The 12,240-nt window shown below is 36.6% G+C and overlaps 1 protein-coding gene and 1 long non-coding RNA gene across 47 annotated transcripts in view; one reads left to right on the forward strand and one right to left on the reverse strand.

The window, feature by feature from the left end:
• The window catches only part of LOC145506319 (olfactory receptor 4A47-like), a 162,726-nt gene that overhangs the window by 110,290 nt on the left and 40,196 nt on the right, over positions 1-12,240 (forward strand). The gene's annotated exons all lie outside the window — the stretch shown is intronic.
• The window catches only part of LOC145506786 (uncharacterized), a 107,803-nt gene continuing 103,819 nt past the window's right edge, over positions 8,257-12,240 (reverse strand). Inside the window, exons 6-7 of the long non-coding RNA XR_014054336.1 lie at positions 12,085-12,186; positions 8,257-9,400 (exon numbers count right to left, since the gene is read on the reverse strand). This is a non-coding gene — a long non-coding RNA (uncharacterized LOC145506786). The remainder of the gene's footprint in view (positions 9,401-12,084; positions 12,187-12,240) is intronic.

Here is a 12,240-nt window from a genome sequence, read left to right on the forward strand (position 1 = left end):
ATGGTGTAATGCCTATATAGCAAGGAATTAATATGCAATGAATTAGCGAGTAAATTGTTACATAGTTATACTGATTTTTCACCAACTTACACATTTATATTTTTTATTCTTTTTCAAAGACAGTGTAATTTTTATTTAGCATCTTGTCATTTAAGTTAGCATTTTTACTTATATAGCTTAAAATACATAATTTTGTATGGCTTACCTATACTGTATTTCATTCGCATTATGCACAGCATTGTTACTTTTATACTTTTAGTGTTTACCATGAAACTGAAGTGAAATAGATAGTAATAAATAGCATAAGTGAAACCTGAATGCTAGGAAACTGTAGTCGCTCAGTGGAGTCTGACTGTTTGCGACCCCATGGACTGTAGTCCACCAAACTCCTCTCTCCATGGAATTCTCTAGGCAAGAATACTGGAGTGGATTGCCATTCCCTTTTTCAGGGGATCTTTCCAACCCAGGGATGGAACCTGGGTCTCCCGCATTGCCGGCATTGTCTTTACCATCTGAGCCACAAGGAAATCCAAACAATACAAGATGAAATATGAAATGAATTTTCTATTTTTCTATCAGTTTCTTCCAGTCCTCATTCTCAGAGGTTGACCCTAAATTTGTTTCTTAATTTTCATCTAGTAATAATCTCTGTAGATGCAAGGGTATTCTCTATATGTATATATATTTGTTTATTTCTATATATCTATCACTTGCTTTTGCTATGCAATATCTTAAAGACATTTCCATACCAGTCCATATATATTTCTTAAATTTTCTCAAAACACTCTTTATAAATTTATATCAAAATTAATTATGTCCATTCCTTTCATGAGATTCCCAAGCTTTTCTGCGACAGTTATATTTCCAATAAATGTATGTTTTGTTGTTTTTATTATTATGTGTATATATGAGTTCCTAGATGTAGAATTGTTGATATTACATTTGATTCAATGTTCAGGTAGTATATACATTTAAAATGTTGATACTGTTATTTATTGCCAAAATATCATTCCCTTTTTTTAAAATCTATTTTTTTAATTGAAGGAAAATTGCTTTGCAATATTGTGTTGGTTTCCGCCATACGACAGCCCAAATCAGTCATAATCATACATAATGTCACCTTGCCTCATACCTCAGTTGATAAAGAATCTGCCTGCAATGCAGGAGACTCCTGGGTCGAGAAGATCCCCTGGAAAAGGAAATGGCAACCCACTCCAGGATTCTTGCCTGGAGAGTCTCATGAATAGAGGAGCCTGACAGGCTCCAGACCATGGGGTCGCAAGAGTCGGACACGACTTAGTGACTAAACCAGCACCATCTCCATCGTGAACCTCCCTCTTCTCCCCGGACTCCACCCCTGTAGGTCACCACAGAGCGCCAACCTGGGCTCCCTGTGTTATATAACAACTTCTCACCATTATCTGTTTTATACAAGGTAGTGTATATATGTCAATGCTACTTTTTCTGTTTGTCCCACTCTTTCCTTCCCCTACTGCATCCACGAGTTCCATCTTTATATCTGCGTCTTCATTTCTTTCCTGCAAATAAGTTCATCAAAACCATTTCTCTAGATTCCATACAGATACGATAAATTTTATATTTGTTTTTTTATCTTTCTGACTTCAGTTCTGTTCATTTCAGTCGCTCAGTTGTGTCCGACTCTTTGTGACCCCATGAATTGCAGCACGCCAGGCCTCCCTGTCCATCACCAACTCCAGGAGTCTACCCAAACCCATGTCCATCGAGTCAGAGATGGCATCGAGCCATTTCATCCTCTGTCATCCCCTTCTCCTACTGCCCCCAGTACTTCCAGCATTAGGCTCTTTTCCAATGAGTTAATTCTTCGCATGAGGTGGCCAAAGTATTGGAGTTTCAGCTTCAACATCAGTCCTTCCAATGAACACCCAGGACTGATCTCCCCTAGGATGAACTGGTTGGATCTTCTTGCAGTCCAAGGGACTCTCAAGAGTCTTCTCCAACACCACAGTTCAAAAGCATCAATTCTTCAGCACTCAGCTTTCTTCATCGTCCAACTCTCACATCCATACATGACTACTGGAAAAACCATAGCTTTGACTAGACAGACCTTTGTTGGCAAAATAATGTCTCTGCTTTTAAATATGCTATCTGGGTTGGTCATAACTTTCCTTCCAAGGAGTAAGCGTCTTTTAATTTCATGGCTGCAATCACCATCAGCAGTGATTTTGGAGCCCCAAAAAATAAAGTCACCCACTGTTTCCACTGTTTCCCCATCTATCCGCCATGAAGTGATAGGACCAGATGCCATGATCTTAGCTTTCTGAATGTTGAGCTTTAAGACAACTTTTTCACTCTCCTCTTTCACTTTCATCAAGAGGCTCTTTAGTTCTTCTTCACTTTCTGCCATAAGGGGGTTGTCATCTGCATATCTGAGGTTATTCATATTTCTCCCAGCAATCTTGATTCCAGCTTGTGTTTCTTCCAGCTCAGCGTTTCTCATGCTGTACTCTGCATATAAGTTAAATAGGCAGGGTGACAATGTACAGCCTTGACGTACTCCTTTTTTCTATTTCAAACCAGTCTGTTGTTCCATGTCCAGTTCTAACTGTTGCTTCCTGACCTGCATACAGGTTTCTCAAGAGGCAGGTCAGATGGTCTGGTATTCCCATCTCTTTAAGAATTTTCCACAGTTTATTGTGATCCACACAGTCAAAGGCTTTGGCATAGTCAATAAAGCAGAAAATGATGTTTTTTTCTGGAACTCTCTTGCTTTTTTGATGATCCAGAGGATGTTGGATAATTTGATCTCTGGTTCCTCTGCCTTTTCTAAAACCAGCTTGAACATCTGGAAGTTCACGGTTCAGTTACTGCTGAAGACTGGCTTGGAGAATTTTGAACATTACTTTATTAGCGTGTGAGATGAGTGCAATTGTGCAGTAGTTTGAGCATTCTTTGGCATTGCCTTTCTTTGGGATTGGAATGAAAACTGACCTTTTCCAGTCCTGTGGCCACTGCTGAGTTTTCCAAATTTGCTGGCATATCGAGTGCAGCACTTTCACAGCATCATCTTTTAGGATTTGAAATCGCTCAACTGGAATTCTATCACCTCCACTAGCTTTGTTCATAATGATGCTTCCTAGGCCCACTTGACATCACATTCCAGGATGTCTGGCTCTAGGTGAGTGTCAGTGATCACACCATCGTGATTATCTGGGTCTTGAAGATCTTTTTTGTACAGTTGGTCTGTGTATTCTTGCCACTTCTTCTTAATATCTTCTGCTTCTCTTAGTTCCTTACCATTTCTGTCCTTTATCGAGCCCATCTTTGCATGAAATGTTCCCTTGGTATCTCTAATTTTCTTGAAGAGATCTCTAGTTTTTCCCATTCTGTTGTTTTCCTCCAATTCTTTGCATTGATCACTGAGGAAGGCTTTCTTATCTCTCCTTGCTATTCTTTGGAACTCTACATTCAGATGGGAATATCTTTCCTTTTCTCCTTTGCTTTTCACTTCTTTTCTTTCAAAGCTATTTATAAGGCCTCCTCAGACATTCATTTTGCTTTTTTACATTTCTTTTCCATGGGGATGGTCTTGATCCCTGTCTCCTACACAATGTCACGAACCTCCATTCATAGTTCATGAGGCACTCTATCAGATCTAGTCTCTTAAATCTATTTGTCACTTCCACTGTATAATCATAAGGGATTTGATTTAGGTCATACCTGAATGGTCTAGTGGTTTTCCCTAGTTTCTTCAATTTAAGTCTGAATTTGTCAATAAGGTGTTCATGATCTGAGCCACAGTCCGCTCCCGGTCTTGTTTTTGCTGACTGTATAGAGCTTCTCCATCCTTGGCTGCAAAGAATATAATCAATCTGATTTCAGTGTTGACCATCTGTTGATGTCCATGTGTAGAGTCTTCTCTTGTGTTGTTGGAAGAGGGTGTTTGCTCTGACCAGTGCGTTCTCTTGGCAAAACTCTATTAGCCTTTGTCCTGCTTCATTCTGTACTCCAATGTCAAATTTGCCTGTTACTCCAGGTTTTTCCTGAAGTCCTACTTTTGCATTCCAGTCCCCTATAATGAAAAGGACATCTTTTTTGGGTGTTAGTTCTAAAAGGTCCTGTAGGTCTTCATAGAACCGTTTAACTTCAGCATCTTCAGCATTACTGGTTGGGGCATAGACTTGGATTACTGTGATATTGAATGGTTTGCCTTGGAAAGGAACAGAGATCATTCTGTCATTTTTGAGATTGCATTCAAGTACTGCATTTCTGACTTACTTCACTCCAAACTGTCGTTCTTGAGGTTTTACTAACAGCTAGTTATTCAACTGTGTCCTACTCTTCTCTGTTCTTGGGATTTTTCAGGCAAGAATACTGGGATGGGTTGCATTTTTTCCTCCAGGGGATCTTCCTGACTTAGGAATCAAATCTGTGTCTCCTGTGTCTCCTTTACTCACTGAGCCATTGAGGAAGCCCCACTAACAGCTACTGTCCTGTCCATAGTCCATGTGAATTTTTTTGACCACATTCTCAAGAACCAGTATCTGATAAATATATTTATCACATGTGATTAAAGTTATTTTTTACTTTAACTGCAAACTTTTTGATATAATTGAGTTTGAGCATCTTCCCACATGTTTAATTTGATTTGTATTTGTTTTTGGATTTTATATATATGTCTTTAATCTTATTCATTCAATTTTTGATTTTTATGAGAGAATTTTAAGCCAAATAAATTGTCTATTTTACATCGTATATATAGTTAATATTTTCTGGTTAAATGTTTTAAACTTTTTATCCTATGTAGAGTTATCTTTGCATGTAAAATTTTTTGTAGTTTATATTAAATTTTAAAAAAATCTATCTTGCTTAGGAAGAATTTTCTCATTTCAGTTGTGCCAAAAGTTCTTCAATTATTTTTTTCCTTTGCATTTAATTTTTCAAGCATTTTTCATATCTTACATCTTATAACATTTGATTCATCTTGAATTTATTTAGGAGTTTGAATAGGGTTTGATTTATTTGTTCTGTAAATTTTAGAATGTTTTAAAAATATTCACCTATTTATCATTTTGCCATTGATTTGAAATTCTGACTATTGTATTTTGAACTCCCAATGTATCTGGGTCCAATTCAAAACTTTAATCTTTTTAACTGATCTCTTTATTCATGTGCACCTTGGCACATAATTGCTATGATATCTAAGATATTTTGACATGTGAAGAATCTAGAAGTCCCTTATTACTGCTACTGCTGCTACTGCTAAGTCGCTTCAGTCGTGTCCGACTCTGTGCGACCCCATAGACGGCAGCCCACCAGGCTCCGCCGTCCCTGGGATTCTCCAGGCAAGAATACTGGAGTGGGTTGCCATTTCCTTCTCCAGTGCATGAAAGGGAAAAGTGAAAGTCAAGTCGCTCAGTCGTGTCCGACTCTTAGCGACCCCATGGACTATAGCCTACCAGGCTCCTCCGTCCATGGGATTTTCCAGGCAAGAGTACTGGAGTGGGGTGCCATTGCCTTCTCCGAGAAGTCCCTTATTAGCATTTTGTTATTGTTGTTTTTGTTATTTTAAATTAGTTTATTTATCTTTTTTTTTTTAACTTTACAATATTGTATTTGTTGTGCCATACACTGACATGAATCCACCATGGGTGTACATGTGTTCCCTTTCCAGAACCCGCCTCCCACCTCCCTCCCCATCCCATCCCTCCGGGTCATCCCAGTGCACCAGCCCTGAGCACCCTGTATCATGTGTCTTTTACAGAATTTTGCCTAAGCCTGTAAGTATTAGGCAAAAAACTATTACAATATTGTAAAGTAATTAGCCCCCAACTAAAATAAATAAATTTATTTAAAAAAAAAAGTAAAAATTAAATAATAGATTAAGTATAAATAAGATAAAAATAAAATTAGCTTAAAATTGTTAAAATAAATTTAAAATATATTCAAAACTATTATTTTCATTAAGATTCACATTAAGAAGAGTTTATACGTTTAGAGTATATATATTAAAAAAAAAACCTGTTATCTAGATAAGAATTGGTGTTTTCGGTTAACAAGTCACCTATTGTAACATTGGGTGGAACTTGTAGTTCCTGCCCGTGTTTCTAATCCCTTGCAGATAGCTGTTGTTCTTTAGCTATGACGTCTAAAATGCTACGTGACACTTGCTTTAGGAAAAAAAATCATCTCTTTCAAAGCAATTCAGGACGTAAATCACTGCTAAGCATCTTGTGCTGCTGAGATCTTCTTGCCATGTACTGTGATAAGTTGATTCAGTCCTGTATGACTCTTTGCAACTGTATGGACCGTGGCCTGCCAGGATTCTCTGTCCATGGACTTTGCCAGAAAAATATAGTCACACACACACACACACACACACACACACACACAAGAAAGAAAAACCTAAAAAAAAAAATGTGTTAGGATACAGTTTTAGAGATTTTTTTTCTGAAATGCTAACATGTTTCTTTTATTATGACTTATTACAACCCCAGGTGGCACTAGTGGTAAGGAATCCACCTGCCAATGCAAGAGATGCCAGAGACTTGGGTTTGCTCCCTGGATTGGGAAGATTCCCTGGAGCAGACAGTGGCAACCCACTCCAGTATTCTTGCCTGAAAACTTCCATGGACAGAGGAGCCTGGCAGGCTGCTCAAGTTGATTACATAATACTTGGATATTGACATACACACTGCTGCTGCTGCTGCTGCTGCTGTTGCTAAGTCGCTTCAGTTGTGTCCGACTCTGTGCGACCTCATAGACGGCAGCCCACTGGGCTCCGCCGTCCCTGGGGTTCTCCAGGCAAGAACACTGGAGTGGGTTGCCATTTCCTTCTCCAATGCATGAAAGTGAAAAGTGAAAGTGAAGTCGCTCAGTTGTGTCTGACTCTTAGCGACCCCGCGGACTGCAGCCTACCAGGATCCTCCTTCCATGGGATTTTCCAGGCAAGAATACTGGAGTGGGTTGCCATTGCCTTTTCCGGACATATAAACAGTATATTTAAAATAGATAATCAACAAGGGCCTACTCTATAACACAGAGAACTCTACTCAATATTTTGTAATAACCTAAATTGAAAAAAGAATTTTATAAAATAGATATATATACATGTATAACTCAGTCCCTTTGATTTAGACCTGACACTAACATATTGTTGGTCAACTGTACTATAATATATAATAAAAATTAAAAAAAAATAGAGGATTTTATTCAATGGTTTTGCCATTAGATTGACATATTTAACTCTTAAACAAGTTACTCAAGTTTATCTGAAGCCATGATATTTGCATATGCTTTATGTTATCAAGCTATATTTTATGTTTCCATCATAAACCAATTAATGAAGTCACCTTAGTTTTTTTTTTTTTCTTTTACGAAACTGACTTCATTTTTTTTTTTTTTTTTTTTTTTGACATGGAACAGAACCCACTCCAGTATTCTTGCCTGGGGAATCCCATGGACAGAGGAGCCTGGTGGGCTACAGTCCATGGGGTTGCAAAGAGTTGGACATGACTGAGCAACTAACACATATACTGTTTTATTTATTTATTGCTTGCACTGAGTCTTCCTTGCTGCATGTGGGATTTCTATATTTTCAGAGAGTGGGAGCTACTCTCTAGTTGTGGTTCATGGGCTTCTCATTTCTGTGGCTTCTCTTGTTGAGGAGCACAGGCTCTAGGTGCATGGGCTTCAATTCTTGCAGCCTGAGGGCTCAGTAGTTGTGACTTACTGTCCTTAGGGTGCCTGGGCTTCAGTAATTGCAGCACTGGAGCTAATTAGTTGTGGCTACAGGACCCTGGTGTATTCAGACCTCAGTAGTTGTGGCATGCAGGCTGTCTAGTCATGCCTCTCAGGCTCTAGAGCATGTGCTCAGTGGTTGTGGTGCATGAGTTTAATTGCTCTGCAGCATGTGGAATCTTCCCAGACCAGGGATTGAACCTATGTCCCCTCCACTGGCAGGCTGATTCCCATCCACTGCACCACTAGGGAAGTCCATTAGTTCTTACATTTATTTTGAAAATTGTGCTCCTATATACATAGGGAAGGTTGAGTGTCAAAGAATTGATGCTTTAGAATTGTGTTGCTGGAGGAGACTCTTGAGTGATCCTTGGACAGAAAAGAGATCAAAGCAGCCAAATCTAAAGGAAACCAATCCTGTACATTTTTTGGAAGGACTGATGCTAAAGCTGAAGCTCCAATATTTTGGCCACCTGATACAAAGAGCAAACTCAATAGAAAAGACCCTGATTCTGGGAAAGGTTGAAGGCAGGAGAAGGGGATGACAGAGGATGATAGTTAGATAGGATCACAAAATCAATAAGCATGACTTTGAGCAGACTCCAGGAGATTAAAAAAGGACAGGGAAGCCTGGCGTGTTACAGTCCATGATGTCAACAAAGAGTTGGACATAACTTAGCGACCGAACAACAACATACATAACAAAATTTACAATTTTAATCATTTTAAAGTGACACAGACTTGTTATAGAAACATTACCACTATCCAACTCTTAAACTTTTCCAACTTCCCAAACTGAAATTTCAGTCATTAAACAAAACTCTACATTTAAGCTCATGAAGCCCCAGGCAACCACCATTCTACTATCTGTTTATGAGTTTGATTGTCTAAGTTCTTCATGTAAGTCAAATTATATGATAATTGCTTTTATGTGATTGCCTTCTTATAACTTTTTATAATATCTTTTCCCCTTTAAATACTCTTGGGACCCTTGTTGAAAATTATCTAAAGACATATCAGTTCAGTTCAGTCGCTCAGTCGTGTCCGACTCTTTGTGACCCCATGAATTGCAGCACAGGTTTATTTCTGGACTTTCTATTTTATTCCATTAGTCCACCATCCATCTTCATTCGAATACTGGTGCTATGATTACCATTGCTTTGTATAATATCTTTTAGAGTCAGGAAATATGAGACCCCCAGCTTTCTTCTTTTCAAAATTGTTTCAGCAATTTGGAGTCCTTGAGATTCCATATGAATTTTAGCATGGATTTTTCCGTTTCTGCAAAATCAATATTGCTATTTTGATCTGTATATTACTTGAGGTAGTATTAACAACTTAATACTTTTAAATGTCCCAGATCATAAATGTCTTTTCATATTTGTGTGTGTTCCATAATATCTCTCAGTAACCTTTTGTAGTTTTCAGTTTACAGGACTTGTCTCTTTGATTAAGTTTACTTAAATATTTTATTTTTTGATACTTTTATACGTGGAATTATTTTCTTAATTTTTCCTTGAGTTGCTCATTATCACATAGAAATGAAACATCATTTCATAAAAAAAAAAACTCTCAAGTAATTAGCAAAAGATGTACCTTGACATAAGAAACTCCATATATTACAGATATACAGCTAACATCATCCTCAATATAGAAAGGTTGAAATCTTCCTCATTAAAATCTAGAATAAGACAAGAGGGCACACTCTCACAAGTCCTTTTATAACATAGTACTGCCATAAAAATTCCTGTGAAAAGTTTATATTTTTCTGAGTATAGATCCTGTCATCTCTGATGACAGGAGATAATTTTATTAATTTTTATTTAGTATTATTCTCTGTAACACTTCTAATGACAGCAACGTTCTACCTTTCAATCACAGCTTAAACATAACCTTTTAAGAAGGGTCTCCTCTGATTATATTATCCATGGTAGAATTCTATCTCTTCTTTTCTGTCACGTTATTCTATTTCTTACATTATGAGCCCTGAATAAGACTATAGCTACTTTATTAAATGTCTCCTTTTTTATTGTCTGACGATTATAATATCCATGCAGGAAAATATTTTTTACGTGATTTTTCCGCTGCTTTTATTAAGTACTGTGTCCTAACTCGTAGCACAGATGATGGCATAAGAGGCGTGCCCTGACTTTTATAAACAACTAATAATTGGATAAATTATTAGTTATTACATCTAAAACCTGAAAACATTTAATTTTATTTTTAGTATAACTGTTATTTATTTAACCAAATTTTAAGGTGATTGAATCTAGTATTAAATAAAAGGAAAGATATTCTTTCCATGGCAGGGGAGAATATATTAATAATTCCACTAGATCAAAATGAGTGGGTCTATATTTTATCCTTATTGGCAGCAGCCTCATAGTGATTCTAAAGCTACTTTTTTTTTTTTTTGCATGTTGTACCTTTCTGACATTAATTACATGCTTTGCTCTCGTAATATCTTCACATATTTTTTGTTGTTATTTAGTACCTAGGTCATGCCTGATTCTTTTGCCACCCTACAGACTGTAGCCTTCCAGGCTCCTCTATCCATGAGATTTTCCAGGCAAGGATACTGAAATGGGTTGGTATTTCCTTCTCCAGAGGATCTTCCTAAAACCAGGGGACAAACCTGCATCTTATGCATTGGCAAGTGAATTCTTCATCACTGAGCCACCAGGAAAGCCCCTATAGATGTTCTTTAAAACCTCTGTGGAAAATCCCAGTGAATTAATTAAACAAGAATCAGCCTTGAATACATTCCAAGACTCAGTGATAATTGAAGCTGGAAGGGATGGAATATCCCATGATCTTCACCTCTAATAGGAAGAAGATGCTATTTGCTTAGTAACTGGCATAAAACATTCAGGAGGTCCTTTCTTAGACTTATAACATGACTTAAAAAGAATCATGGGAATGTCTTTCAAAATCTCAGTCAACTAATCTGGTCATGTTTATATGACAGAGTGAAAATAACTGACCAGTCAAATGCTATTTTTCTTTTTGAAGTTAGTAGGAAAGAACTTACTTGTGAATAATTTCCCTGCCAAATAGCTAGCTGATTTCTTCTATGTATATGTAGGATTTACTGGTCATTTTGATATATTTCCTAATGTAATGAACTTGTTTTTCAGTGTGTGTACCATGGAATTACTTTCAAATAATTTACACTTCGCATAAAAATGACCTGAGTAATTAGAAGGTTCCATGAAGTAAATGGACAGAAAGTCAAATAAACTATACACTCAAGTAATAAGGCAGCCTTTTTTCCTCTGTTGTCAAACTGGATGAAAAACAATTCCAAGTGTTTATGAATAACTTCAAGTTATTTTTCAGGTTCTGAACAAGCCTCCAGAAGGTAATACTAACATTAAATAGTGGGAACCAGACTCACAGATGTGACTTTCTTTATTATATAAGAAAGTTAATTTCTTTGAAATCAATCAAACAGATTCAATTCTAGGTATATCACTTAAAAATGTGTACATGAGAAAATGAATTAGATATTCTGAGCCTTAATTTTTTCACTTATGAAATAAGGATTACAGTTCTTGCTACTGTAAATATTAAATGTGTTACATTAAACTATGAGTGTGTGATTGGAATATACTGTAGGAGTTTGGAGAAGTAGAGTGATGTTATCAGAATAAGATTAAAAAGTACAATTTGATCTGCTTAAGGAGAATTGACTTTTGAGGCCAATATAAATGTGGAGAGACTTAGTAGGAGGCTATTAGAGTGGACCAGGAGGAAATTAAGTAGGGGATGATCACATTTGTGATGTATTTTGAAAATAGAGTTAGTAGGATTTATTAATTCTCATGAGAGTAAAAAATGAGTTAAGAGTACTGAAATTTTGTTTCTGAATATTAACATGAAAATTATAGCATTTAATGAGACAAATAAGGAATGCCTCTTTAAATTTTGCTTAGAAAATGCTCATGTTTATTGTGGAAAATTTAGAAGTTATGTTTTACAATAGTAAATTGCTATTCAATTGGAATTCAAAATTAGATATGTTGTAAATAAACATTTGAAATTTAGGGGAAAGATAAGGATTAGAAATACAAAATTAGACTGTTGCAGTATAGTTTATTGGTCAGAAAAGGGAAATATCTACCTAAAGACTGAAAAAGTGTCAGGGAGCTTTGAGACAATTCAAGACAAGGAACTTGTGTTCATACATTCATCTACCCACTGACTATGTGTATTACCTTGAGTGTGTTTCATGTATTATACTCTGTGTCTTTATAAATGCTGCACCTTTTCATGACTTTCTCTTTCTATTTCTTTATACTTTGAATTATTTTTTACACTCAGCTGAAGCATTACTTCCTCTTGAAGGTCTTCTGTGATACTTACTTGATATACTCTTATATTCTGACTCCTCAGTGCTGTGTGGATTTAATGGAACTTCATACATGTGTCTGGAATTGCTTGTTTTCTTTGTTCTGTGTCATATCACTGAGGTTAAAAAAACAAAAACAAAAACACAAGCTATGCCTATTCAAATTGGTA

The sequence above is a fragment of the Giraffa tippelskirchi genome, chromosome 1 (assembly GCF_054371585.1).
Source record: "Giraffa tippelskirchi isolate mGirTip1 chromosome 1, T2T-mGirTip1v1.2.pri, whole genome shotgun sequence".
Lineage (NCBI taxonomy): Eukaryota > Metazoa > Chordata > Mammalia > Artiodactyla > Giraffidae > Giraffa > Giraffa tippelskirchi.